Here is a 13013-nt window from a genome sequence, read left to right as displayed (position 1 = left end):
ACTCAAGCGGTTGAGCCGTGTGCCTTGTGGCTGGAGAGGGACATCTCTGGTGGCTCTGTCTCTCTGCTCCCATAGAGTGGGACTCCCATAGAGTGGGACAGTGCCACAGTGGGACAGCCCATCCCAGGGCTGGATTTGCTTTTGGTTGTCATGTGCAAAGCCAAATATAAACCATTTGTAAAACAGCAAAATGTCCTTTGTGCTGGCTGCAGCGAGTACTCTGGGCACAGCTCCTGCAGGGCGCTGTAGGGTGTTTTTTCTGCTAAGGTAGCAGAGATTTCAGCATGGAGCCAGATATATTAATAGAAATGTGGTCCTTTAGCTGGTTCTCCACACCACAAGAGCTTATAATGGGGGAATTGATCCAGCCCTAAGTCAGCATTGAGTGTTTCTGCACTTCTGCAAGGTCTCCCTAGACTTTCCTCAGTGTTGCATTTTCTGTTCACTGCAGACTGGCTCTTTAGGAAGCAGCATGAAGAAGAGATGGAGAAAAAGTACCCCCAGGGCACAGACATGGCTGGCAGGATTGGGAATGGCTGTCTGCCTCCCTCCGCAGGCTCAAACCTTCTTCTACGTCCCTGAGATCTGAAAGGCAGGGACCACTCCAGCTGGATATCAAAACAAGTATTTAACCCAAGTGTCCAAGCTGCTCTCTTGATGACCTCTTTCTGGCAGAAAGGGAACACCCAGGATAGGTCCCTTGGCTCTGCTACAGAGCCCATACATGCAGGAGCACCCAGTGCTGCTGCTGAGCAAGGAGTCCAAGGAAGGGATCGATGGTGCCTAGTGAGATCAGCGGAGCGGGAGAGGAGGGAGAAAGGATGATGGGGCAGCCTGGATTTTAGGCATGGTCCCATTTTGTTTGTGGCACATGCAGCCAGTGCCTCTAGGAAAATGCTGCCCTGTCTTCTTCCTAATGGCTGCGATGTCCTGGGGTGAAACTGGGCTGGTTCCACTGGCTTTTCAGAGCCCAGTGCAGCAGGATAGTTGGAGCATCACTGGGTTGGCTGAGATAAGGCTTTCTGGGTTTGCCTCTCCCTCAGGTCCAGTATGAAGGGCCTTTCCCCTGTACAGTGGTTTTGGCATTTTGCTTGTTGTTGGGGTTGCTTTTTCATTCATCGCTTTTGCCTTTCTCACTTCTGAGAGGCAGAACACGTGTATGTGCATCTCCAAAAATATTTTTTGTCATCACTAGCGGGCAGTTGGCTCCATCATAAAGGTTGAAATTGAGGTTGCAGCTTAATTTACCTAGGGAAGCTCATTTGCATTCAGCTTGATCAGAGCCTGCTCCAGCACAGCAAGGGTGGCCAGGAAGTGCAACCCACGCCAGGGTGTCAGAATGCCTCTGAAACCATCCAGGAGCCAAGCAGAGCTGGAGCAGCTTGCGTGTCTCCATGCCATTAAACCTTACCCCTGGGGCTGGGGAGGATGTACAGAGCACGGATGAAATGCTGCGTACTGCCTGTCCCATCCCTGCTGGATCCGGCCGTAGGAACTGGGGAAGTTTTCCTGCTGAGCAGGGTGGGAAAGCTTTACATCTTAGCTTTTATTTAATTTTCAGGTAATAAAAGTATTGCTTCCCTGCCCAGCGCATCTGAGCAGCCAGTGTTTTCAAACGCTTCACTGTCTGCAGGGAATTTGCATTTCCCTAAAGGGAGCACCAGTTTCATGCAAATATCTGGATGAAAGCAAGTCAAAGCTAAAGCTGCCCATGAGTAAGCATTCCTGGGCTTTTCTTGAGCAGTCTGACACTCTCTTGTAAATCTTCGGGTGTCTAAGGGGACAAGCAGCATGGTGGCCTTGCTGACTGTGGGCACTTCCAGCCCAAAAAGTGCTATGGGATGAGGACTTAACCTCCGTGTTGTCCCAAAAGCAGTATCAATCTGGAAAGGTGATTTGATGTTGCAGTGTTCTACTGCTGGATTTACTTTTCCTGGGTGTTCTGTTTGTGTGGGATGTGGCATCCCGATACGTGGCAGGGTTCACATGATGTTCAACAGCAACACTTGTACATGGGATGGGTTTCCTCCTCTTCCTGCTGTTCCCTTGAGGACATGGCCCTTCTCCTTCAATAGTCTCCAAAATCACCTGGACTCAGTCCATCAGAGCCAGCTGGGCTCTGCTGCACAGCCCTCTCCTTGCTTTCCCTGCTGGCATGGGGAGAGAAGTGAGTAGCTGCATCCTGAGGCAGCTCTGACATCTCTTCCTCAGGACAGTTATGGAGGGAGTTGTGGAGAGGAGGGTGCTGGCCTCTTCTCCCAGGTGACAGGGGACAGGATGAGAGGGAATGGCCTCAAGCTCTGCCAGGGGAGGTTTAGGCTGAACATTAGAAAAAAAATTTCACAGAAAGGGTCACTGGAACAGGCTGCCCAGGGAGATGGTTGAGTCATGTTCCCTGGAGGTGTTTAAGGCACTGGTGGATGAGGTGCTGAGGGGCATGGTTTAGTATTTGATAGGAATGGTTGGACTCAATGATCCAGTGGGTGTCTTCCAACCTGGTGATTCTATGATTCTATGACAGTCTTTTTGCTTATGCAAATCATTGCAGTTTCTCTTCCTGAGTTGCCAGGGCGTTTGCTGTGTTTTATAAAACCACTGCTGGAAATCCTGTGACTGACAGGGATCTGGTTAGCTGATTCTGCTTATCGTGTGTATCAAAAGCTACCTGTAGTTGCCATCAGTTCCTTTTCTTAGCTGATTTTCCCTCAAACAGCTGCCGGGAGCAGCCTTGGCGTGCCAGAGCATCACTGCAGTGTGAGGGTGTGATTTAAAACTTGTTTGTGTGGAGCTACTTTCTCCTTCTGGTTTACAGCCCAGAAGGAGACCAGCTTGATTCCAAGACCAGCTTGATTTCCCCAAAACTGGGCACTTAAGATTGATCTGGACAGGGTGCTGGGCCATCTTGTCTAGACTCTGCTTTTGCCAAGAAAGTTTGGACCAGATGATCCTTGAGGTCCCTTCCAGTCTGGTATTCTATGCTTGTATGATTGCAGTACAGGAGCCCATTTTTATAGTCTGAGACCATGTCCCAAGCTGCAGCCTTGCAGGACTCCGTTCCTAAAGAGTTTTCAGCCCATTTTCCTAATTGTCAGAGAGTCCTGTTCCAGTGAGGTTTTTTAATCCCTTGGTTAATCTTGAATCCTGTTTGGCCCCTACTCAGTGAAGAAGCAAGTTGAGAGGTGAGTGAAAGCTGACATGGAGAACCCTGGGGAGGGCCATGGTACCACCCAGCCACCCTGGCCATCGGGCATAGAAGCAGAGAATGGTTTGGGAGGGAAAGGACCTTTAAAGGCCATCTAATCCAGCCCCCCTGCCACAGTCAGGGACACCTCCCACTAGACCAGGTTGCTTAAAAGCCTCTTCTAGCCTGACCTGGAACACTTCAGGGATGGTGCATCCACAGCTCTCTGGGCATTCTGTTCCAGTGTCTCACCACTCTTACCATAATAAATTTCTTCCTTATGTACAATATAAACCTACACTCTTTAAACATAAAACCATCGCCTGGTATCCTATCACCACAGGCCCTAGCAAAAGCTCTTTCTCCATCTTTCTTATAAGCCCTCTTTATATATATTGAAAGGCCACCATAAGATTTCCCCAAAACCTTTTCTTCTCCAGGCTGAACAAGCACAACTCTCTCAGTCTTTCTTCACAGCAGAGATTTTCCAGCTGTCTGACCTTGTGGCCCTCCTCTGGACTCTCTCGAATAGGTCCATTTCTTTCTTCTGCTGCAGACCCCAGAGCTGGACGTAAGTGCTCCAAGAGGGGTTTCACAAGAATGAAGTAGAGGGGCAGAATCCCCTCACTTGACCTGGAGGCCATGCTGCTTCTTATGCAGCCCAGGATGCAATTGGTTTTCAGGGCTGCAAGCGCCCATTGCCAGCTAATGTCCCATTTTTCATCCACCAATATCCCCACGACCTTTTCCTCAGGGAAATTCCATTCAGCCCATTCATGATAATGGGGATTGTCCTGATGCAGGTGCAGGACCTTGCACTTGGCCATGCTGAACTTCATGAGGTTCTTATGGGACCATTCCTCAAGCCTGACTAGGTCCCTCTGGATGGCATCCCCAGCTTTTCAACTGCTCCACTGAGCTTGGCGTCTTCTGTGAAGTTGCTGAGGGTGTGCTTAATCCCGCTGTCTATCTCATTTGTAAAGATATTGAACCTAATACGGACTCCTGGCCAACACTACTTCTTACTGGTCTGCATGTGGACATTGAGCTATTGACTGCTGATCTCTGGATGCAATTGCCATGCAGACAGTTCTATATCCATCAAATAGTCTGTCCATCAAACCCATCTCTCTCCAAGTCCCCAGTGGCCACAGATCCCTGAGCTGGGGGAAAAGCTGCAGCTGCTTCCTTGCCTTTTTATATCCCTGCGAACCCAGCTGCAAGATGCATTTCCAGGGGGCTCTGAGTTTCAGGAGCTCCCTAGTTTGCAGACCCTGAGCAATCTGAGCACTGCGCAGGCTTAATCTCCTTCCTCCAAAGCGGCGCTTAATCCTCCCTTCTCCTCCTTTGAGTTTGGACCTACATCTCCCATATTGCCAGGCTGTGAATCAGGCTGAGGACAAGGGGCAATGCTTTACACACCAGGCAGGCTCTGAACATCATGTGGAGACACTGACGTCCCACCAGCATCAAGAGCGGCTGTGGCTATTGGCATTTCATCCCCTTTGATCTTTTATTTGAAAGAAAACCACCTTTATTTGCTCTACAAGGTCTGCACCTCAGCAACCGCCAGTACAGTGTCCCTTGGCACTGGGTTTTTGCACAAGAGCAGCAGCAGCTCAGACCATAGAGGGGATGGGAGGGAATAAGAATCAGGCCGTGCCAGCAGTCATGCATCCAAACTGGCATCTCAGAGGTACCTAGCTTTGTCCCTAGAGCTTTGCTGACATGCTGCAATTGCAGAGAAGTGGTCCTGCAGCAGCCAGGGAGCTGTGCCGTGGCTGTTTGCTGGACTTAGGGAGGTTTTTGGAAGGGGGTTGCAAGGAAAACCTCCTCTGTAGGATCTGAGCTCAGTGGGATGAGCTAGGAGCTTGGTGTGCTGGGGGTCTGCAACATGCCTGGGCACTATGGGACCATGCAGCATCCCACACAATAGCAGGGCATTTTCCCATCTCACTTCACTTGCTACACAGCTTTTAATTACTCTGGCTGACACCCAGCATGTTTCCCTCTCCATGTTATTAGTGGCCCTAGGGGGGAGCACTTATTACCTGCATACAGAATCTGTCCCACATCCTGGCTGGAAAGGTGACAGCCCTGGGAGGGCTGTGTTCAAAGAGTGGTTTCTGCTGAGGGGTGGCAGCTGTCAGGGTTGTTGTGGGTGAGGAGGAGCCATCACTGGGTTTTCCATGCAGCACAGTCCCTTTGGGTTGGTGGCTGCCTTTAGAAGTGCTTTGGTGTCCACCACAAGGGAGAGAGCTGGTGTTCCAGCAGCCTGTCATGATACTATAGAATCGTGGAATCATTAAGATTAGAAAAGACCTCTAAGGTCATCAACTCCAACTGTCAGCCCAACACCACCATGCGTACTAAACAATGTCCTAAAGTGTCACATCTACATGCTTTTTGAGCACCTCTGGGGAAGGAGACTCCACCACTTCTCTGGGAAGCCTGTCCCAACGCTTCAACACTCTTTCATTAAAGAAATCTTTTCTAATATCCAATCTAAACCTCCCCGGCACAACTTGAGGTCATTTCCTCTCATACTATCACTTTTCACTTGGGAGAAGAGCAGCATCCAGCTTGCTACAACCTCCTTTCAGGTAGTTGTAGGACCATGGTATGTCTGACCCAGTCTCCATGGGATGAAATGTGTAGATCCAGTACTTGGGAGCAAGGGTGAGATGATTTGAGATGACAGCCCCTGACAGTACAGGGTCTGGATGGCAGAGGAAGCTCAAGGACTCACAAACATCATCTCAGTCTGATGCCAGTGACTTGGAAGAGCTACCTTCTCCAGAGCTGGGCTTCCTGGTCAGTGCTGGCTATAGCTTGGTGCCACCAGAGACCTTTCCATGAAGCTCATCGCAGGCAGAGCACATTTTTTCTCTCCTGTTTTGCCATACCCAGCATGATGTGGAGCACTATTTCAACACTATCAGCAGGTCGAAATCCACCCTTTAGGTAGATTGAGTCCCCTAGAGCCCATTCTTCATCAGCAAACATCCATCAAAGCCACCGCAGCCAGTTGGCGTTGGAGGTTGTGCAAGATGTGCCAGTGACACAGAAAGGGCTGCCAGTGCCCTTTGGTCAGGGCTGCTGTTGGGTTGATGAGGAGGTAGGACCAGACGACACAGGGATATCTTCACATCAGGATGCCACTACTGATGTGGCACATGCCAAGTAGCAAAGATCTGGTAGAAAACAGGGCGGTTGAAAGTTAGGGACCAGAAACACAAGTGCTGGCATAGGCAGTGGAAAAAGTAAATACAGGTTGCATCTCTCCCAAAACCAGCCTCCCCGGCACAGGCTCAAATTGTATTTTATATACCTCAGTACAAGAAGGACATCGAGGTACTGGAGTGTGTCCAGAGAAGGACAACAAAGCTCGTGAAGGGTCTGGAGCAGAGGTGTTATGAGGAGCAGCTGAGGGAACTGGGGTTGTTTAGTCTGGAGAAGAGGAGGCTGAAGGGAGACCTTATTGCCCTCTGCAACTACCTGAAAGGAGGTTGTAATGCAGTGGGTGCGGGTCTTTTCTCCAGGTAGCTAGCAATAGAGCAAGAGGAAATGGCCTCAAGTTCAACCAGGGGAGGTATACACTGGATATAAGGAAAAATCTCTTTACTGAAAGAGTGGTGAAGAATTGGAACAGGCTGCGCAGGGAAGTGGTTGAGTCTCCTTCCCTGGAGGTGTTCAAAAAATGGGTAGATATCTCAGTTTGGAACATGGTTTATTTAGTACGGATGGTGGTGTTGGGCTGACAGTTCGACTGGATGATCTTAGAGGTCTTTTCCAACCTTAATGATTCTATGAATGGGAGGTCACACCAGTCCCATGCACTTCCTGGGTGGCTGATACTGCTCGCACTCCTGGTGTTTTCCCCATAAGAAGCATTGTCCCCTTCTGCATTTTTCCATTGAGACACCTGCCACGAGCATTATATTCGCTTAGAATGCTTCAAGAAACCACAAGAAAAGATGAGCCAGATGTTCAGCCACACTGGAGATTCAGGGTGGGAACAGTACGTGGTGGTGGCAGTTGTCGGCGGGGACCACTGGGGTTGGTTTGCCCCTCTACATATGTTTTGGGGAGAGGATGCTGCTTTGGATTTTTTTCTTACCAAAGGTGCTCTTGGGAAGCCTGGAAATGGCGCATCAGAGGCAGAGCTGCTTATTTTATCCTGATTCCTCTGGCCAAAAGAAATCCCTGAAGGATAGGGGAGAGCTGACCCTGGTATTTGTGGTTCCTGACTTCCCTGTGCTTTGGACAGCAGAGCATGGGGGCTGGTTGTGTCCAAGCGACTGAGCCTTTCGCCCCCCTCAAAAAATCCCTCCAGGGCGCACCCTCTGCAGATCTGGGAGGCAGCCAGCCTGAAGGCTGCTATTACTTTTCCCAGTGGAATTGGCTTCTCTTCCACACGCCTATTTTTTTTTTTCCTCCTTTCCCTTCAAATCTAAGCCAGGAAATTGGTTCCATGGCTGAGAGCTCCTCGCTGCTGCTGGAGGAAGGCAGCAGAGGGGATATCCCAGTTTATAAACCCAAGATCTGGCTGCCCGTGAGTCATTCGCTGCTGGGGTCAGTAGGGGGGCTGCATTCAGCTGGTAAAGGGGGTCCTTTTCCTCTCAGCACTGAACCTTTGGTGCCTTTTCGTGTTTATTATGAGCTTCTCCCCGTGGCTAAATCTCTTGTGGTGCAAGAACAAATTCAGTAAAACAATGGCATCTGTGCATATCCCAAATTTGAGCTGCTTGTGGGGGCATTGTATGTAGGGGGAAAACCCTGCTGAAGTTCTTCAAGGGGTGCCTGGAGCATTTTATGTTTCCTCTGGAGCATTGCCCCGCACACACTGGATGGGAGAGGGATTGTGGGCATCCTCACATCAGCATGGGGTCCATGTCCCTTCGGGGCTGAGGACCGTCACCAAAGCAGGCCAGACAGAAAAACAACTCCCAAAGGGCCATTTTAGGCTCTTTCCATGCCATACCTCAGCCTCTCTTCAAAGAAAAAAGGTGCAAATTAAAGATAAAAGGAGGTTGATCGTGTTTACCACGGTCTCTGGTGCATTCCCAGCTTGCACAGCGCTGGGAAGAATATGCTCTTCTTTTTATCTGTTTGGCTAGCTGTGTCTTCTTCCCCATTCCTCCCTCTGTCCTGGTCTCCCAAGTGCCTCCTGCTTGCAAATCTCCATGCCAACTCATGCCTGTTTATTTCCCCACTGTCTAATCACAAAACTCCTTAAAGCTGCCCAGGGCTGTAAAAGCAGGGGCCACGCAGCTCTGTTTTGCGAATCTACATGTGAGCCAGCATTTACCATGCACTGAAAAGGATGTGGAGGAAGATGCATGACCTGGTTTATCTTGCAGGTGTGTGTTTTGGTGTGCTGCTGATTGCTCCCCAGCGGTCTCCCTCTGACGCCCTGTGATTTTAATCCTCCTTTTTGCTGTTTTGTTTAGAAAACATCCCCTGTGGCAAAAGAAGCAAACAGAAAAATAACCCCTTGGAGGAAACACCTTGCAGTGCTTCCCTGGCAGATGGTGCCAGGCACTGCTCTGGTCCTGGTGGCAAGTACCCCACAACTGCCATCGCCTCCCCACAGTGCCCACCACGGCTTTCCTGGGACATTCTCGTCTGCTTTTTCCCATCCTGCACCTGAAGCAGGATGTGCCGTTGACTGCTTACATCTCTGCCCCCCAGATGCCAGCTTCTGTAGGGTGTTTTGTTTCCGTTGCTCTCCTCCCGTATCTTTCCTGTTTCCTTCCATGCGAATGCAACCAGAGGAAATCTCAGTGTGTTGGTTTTCCTCCAGTTGGACCCGGCTGCAGTCATAGGCTGGGGATAGCATTATGGTTCTTTGTGTCCTGGGGTGTGTCCTCCCTGGCAATGGTACTGGTAGTGCTGGTGGTGCTGGTGGTGACTATGATGGTCCTGCTGGTGCTAGTGGCAGTGGTGGTGCTACTGGTGCTTCTGAGAGTGGTGATATTGATGGCGGTGGTTACAAGGGTGGTTCTCGTGACAGTGGTGGCACTAGTGGCGGTGGTGCTGCTGCTGGTAGGTCTCCCTATGACCAAGCACTATAGACCTGCTCACTGTGGTCACACAAGGCAGTGGTAGATGGATTCAAAGCTCCTACATGGGAATAACCAGGACTACTCAGAAACTTGCATGCAGTTTTCAGGGTGATGGGAATACTCATTATGGAAGTGGGATTGGGAACAGGGAGAGTAGGACTTAATTAGCCACAAAGGGAAAAGGCAAGTTGATGTCTTGCAGTGTGGGCTGAAACTAGGAGAAAGGTCAAACAAATGTAACACAGATGGGTGTTTTGCTAGATTTTTCAGAAGGTGAACTTTGAACGTGAGATGTGCTCACTCGGGAGATAGCTATATTTATACACGGGTGAGGTATATATTGTTTGGGTAAGAGCCTTTGTTCCAAGTCCCGCTGCTGAAGCCCACGTGGAGCGACAGTGTGGCTCTGCAGAGCTTCCTTTTCCTTTGCTTGGGGAGTTGCTGCGCTTAGGAAAACCTGACTTCAGCAGCTGCATCCCATCAGCTGGAGTACCAGCAGCATAGCCATCACGTCTGGCATCTGCTCACTGGTCCAGATAAGCCCTTTCGTTAGCTGCAACAAGGCAGCCCTGGCTTTATTTTGCATCACAGTGCTGGGAGGAAGAACAGCTCCATCTCTGCTGTTGCAGGATATGTCCCTAAACAGTTGAGAGGCCAAAGTATGCGTAATGGGGGTGCTGTATTGCTTAGGAATAATTAGGAGAGCCCTATGATCCCTCCCGCTTCGGGGTGTAGGCAGGGAGGTGGTGGTTCAGTCTTCACCATCCCCTAGAACAGCATCCTCCATTCTTGCCACATCAGAGTGTGTTCACCCTAGATCCTTACCAGCCTCTTGCTGTAAAAGTTCTTGCGGAAGAACCATAAACTTCCACAATTTTGGTGAATAGCATCGTTGTGGCTCACACGGTATGTGTGGTATTCGGGGGCTTTGCGAGGAACAAGCCCACCGTGTCATATGGCTCCAGCTGGAAAATAGATCATAGAATCATAAAATGGTTTGGGTTGGAAGTGACCTTAAAAATCATCCAGTTCCAACCCCCCTGCCATGGGCAGGGACACCTCCCACTGCATCAGGTTGATCAAAACTTTGTCTAACCTGACCTTGAACACCTCCAGGGATGGGGCATCAACAACTTCTCTGGGCAACCTGGATGAGGATGCTTGTAGAAATTAAGAGGCTAACATCACTGATGAAGCTTTAAGATGAGCTTGCAGATATAGGGTTGGCAGTGGTAGGTATGTTGCAGGTTGGTGGTCCCTGTCCTACCCCAGCCTTGGGTACATCAGGGGGACAATGGCAGCAGGGCACCTGGCTCCTCCACTCATCTGTGGTGAGCATCCTCATCCAGGGTTTCTGTACTGCATCCTCATGTTCTTCCTACAGATCTTCCATAGCACTCAAGTCAGAAGGATATTTATTCACTTGACAGGTTATTTATATTAGCTGAAATACCCGTTGTTCTACCACGCTTAATATGGTGATCAGCATCGCAGCCTGTAGAGCTGGGGATAATTTGCTATTCAATATCCATTAGGGATTTATGGGCTTTGGGGCTGAATTGCCGGGAGATGCAATTGCCAAAATACTTGAAACGCTTCCACTGGAGAGGAAACTTTGTGGGAAAGGAGCACTCGCTGTTCTCGTATGCAAGCAGTTCCCTGTGAACCTCTGTTACTGGCAGCGGCTACACCCAAGCCAATAAAAAATTACATGGTATCCAGAGCACAGATGGAGCATGAACTGTGTGTTGGATGGTGATGGGCAGCAAGCTTACACTGCCAGCATGCGATGGTGTTAGTGGTTACAGCAGCTCCTGGTCCTGCGGGGTTGCTCAGCGAGCGGGTTTAATCCGGGACACGGATAATTGTGAGCACGGTTTGTATTAACACAACCCTGCGGCCAGTTAAAACAGAGAATGAGGTTGTTTGGGGTGGGGAAAAGTTATTTTTTGCTGCTTTTCCTTGTGCAGGGCAGGCACCTCTCATGCTACTGCATTAAGCCTGGAGAGACAGAAGGCGAGACATGGTTAAATGCAGTAGAAGCTGAAAGAGCCAAGAGCTGAAGCATTAAAAGAAAAAGCAGAGAATCCTTGGGTCCTTTGTTTCAGTGAAACTGGGGTTGCAATGGGATGATCTGGGGCCATTTCCACTTTCCTCCATTTGAGTGGTCCTTAGTGCCATGCCAGCGGGAAAGTACTTGGTTTTAGCAGCCAAGCTGGGCATGTTTAGGCGAGCAGCCCTGCTTCCCCCTACCACCTCACCTGGATATTTTTTCCCCTTTGCTATTTGATTTTGTATTTGGTTTGCATGGCAAGGTTTTGGTAACAGGGGCTACAGGGCTGTCTTCTATGAGAAGCTGCTAGAAGCTTCCCCTGTGTGCATTAGAGCCAATGCCACCGACTCCAAGACGGATCCACCACTGGCCAAGGCTGAGCCCATCAGTAATTGTTGTAGTGCTTCTTGGATGTCAGAAGGTTGAAGAAGTTACTGTTGAAGAGCAATTGCATGCCAGAGAGAGGAGTGAGAATATATGAGAGAGACATCTCTGTGGACACCGATGTCAGTGAGGAATGAGGGGAAAGAGGTACTTTAGGCACCAGAGCAAAGATTCCCCTGCAGGCTGTGGAAGAGACCATGGTAAGGCAATGTCCCCCTGCAGCCCATGGAGGTTGATGGTGGAGCAGATATCCACTTGCAAGCCATGGAGGACCTCACACGAGAGTAGGTGGATGCCCACAGGAGGCTGTGACCTCATGGGAAGTCCATGCTGGAGCAGGCTCCTGGCAGGACCTGTGACCCCACAGAGGCCCATGCAGGAGCAGTCTGTTCCTGAAGGATTACACCCCATGGAAGGGACCCATGCTGGAACAGTTTGTGAAGAACTGTACCCCTTGGGAAGGATTCAGATTGGAGAAGCTCATGGAGGACTGTCTCCTGTGGGAGAGACCTCATGCTGGAGCAAGGAAGAGTATGAGGAGTCCTTCCCCTGAGGAGGAAGGAACAGCAGGTGTGGTGAACTGACTACAACCCCCATTCCCCGTCCCCCTGTGCTGCTTGGCAGGAGGAAGTAGAGAAAATTGGGAGTGAAGTTAAGCCTGTGAAGAAGGGAGGAGGGAGGGGAAAGGTGTTTTAAAATTTAGTTTTAGTTTTCATTATCCTACTCTGATTTGATTGGTAGTGAATTAAATTAGTTTTCCTCAAGTCAAGTCTGTTTCGCCCATGACAGCAATTCCTGAGTGATCTCTGTCCGTATCTCGACCCATGAGGCTTTTGTTGTATTTATTTTAGCCTGTCCAGGAGGAGGAGTGATAGGTGGGGGACCACTGGTGAAGAAGCAGCTGGCAGGCAGGTTCTAAATCGTGCTCAGTCATGGACGAGCCTGGCAACCACAGCCAGACGGTGTTTTGAGCTGGTTGGTGTTCAGCACACCTCACTCCTCTCATGTTATCTCATAGCAGCGAGGTAAAACAGCCCAGAGGGGAAAGTTTCTGTGTGCTGGGGCATCAGGAGGAGAGGCGAAGGGGTGCATGCCAGCCTGGCTTGGGTTACTTATGTGCTTATGGTCTATTTTGAGGCTCCAGCCACGCGGCGCTAAGCAGCCGCTGACCTGGGGAAGGGACCGGCTTCAAAACAAGAGTCCAGCGGGTAATGACCCTGGGAAGCACTGGGTTTCCCTTGACTCCGAGCAGGGCTGTCTGCACACTCACTTCCCCTCTGGGCCCATCCTCTCTTGAGTTTTGACTTTTCCACAGTGGAAATTGATT

The 13013-nt window shown here is 50.0% G+C and overlaps 1 protein-coding gene across 2 annotated transcripts in view; it reads left to right on the top strand.

Moving 5' to 3' along the window:
• PTP4A3 (protein tyrosine phosphatase 4A3) overlaps positions 1-13013 on the top strand; it is a 49536-nt gene that overhangs the window by 24531 nt on the left and 11992 nt on the right. The window lies entirely within an intron of this gene.

The sequence above is a fragment of the Phaenicophaeus curvirostris genome, chromosome 3, assembly GCF_032191515.1.
Source record: "Phaenicophaeus curvirostris isolate KB17595 chromosome 3, BPBGC_Pcur_1.0, whole genome shotgun sequence".
Taxonomy (NCBI): domain Eukaryota; kingdom Metazoa; phylum Chordata; class Aves; order Cuculiformes; family Cuculidae; genus Phaenicophaeus; species Phaenicophaeus curvirostris.
Note: the sequence above shows the minus strand (reverse complement) of the source record. Positions and strands in the feature narration are given on the sequence as shown.